The sequence below is a fragment of the Thalassophryne amazonica genome, chromosome 7 (genome assembly GCF_902500255.1).
Source record: "Thalassophryne amazonica chromosome 7, fThaAma1.1, whole genome shotgun sequence".
Classification (NCBI taxonomy): Eukaryota; Metazoa; Chordata; class Actinopteri; order Batrachoidiformes; family Batrachoididae; genus Thalassophryne; species Thalassophryne amazonica.
This window is the reverse complement of record NC_047109.1, coordinates 85959422-85959902: the sequence shown is the minus strand read 5'-3', so window position 1 is coordinate 85959902 and position 481 is coordinate 85959422.

Here is a 481-nt window from a genome sequence, read left to right as displayed (position 1 = left end):
CACAGTTGCATTTGGTACCCATAGGTATTCACTTTTTTCCATGAAAATGTGATGTTTGACTGTGGTTCAGTGTTTGGTGACAGGTAACTGCCCCGGTTAATTTAAATTCATTTCATTTGTATCCCCTTATCATGCACTTGCCTTTGGTGACTTGGAGTGAGTATTTCAGCTGTTTCTCCATGCTTGTTGAATCTGCCTAGGAGTGTGTGTGTGTATATACTGTCATGGCTTCATGCTTCTGGATTCTTTGCCTGCTCCACCTTTCATATTATTGATGGTTTTCCTGCATGAGAAATGGGTTAATGGGAGCCTTTTAGACTGTCACAGAAATCTACTTTCAAATATGACTTTCAAAAAGGTAAGCAAATTAGTTTTTTTTTTTTTTACTTTAAATGTACTGTATAATTGCTAACTGAGACAAATATGTTGTGTTCCATACTTTCGTTAGATGCAAGATACCCTTTATTGCATTGAAGGGTGT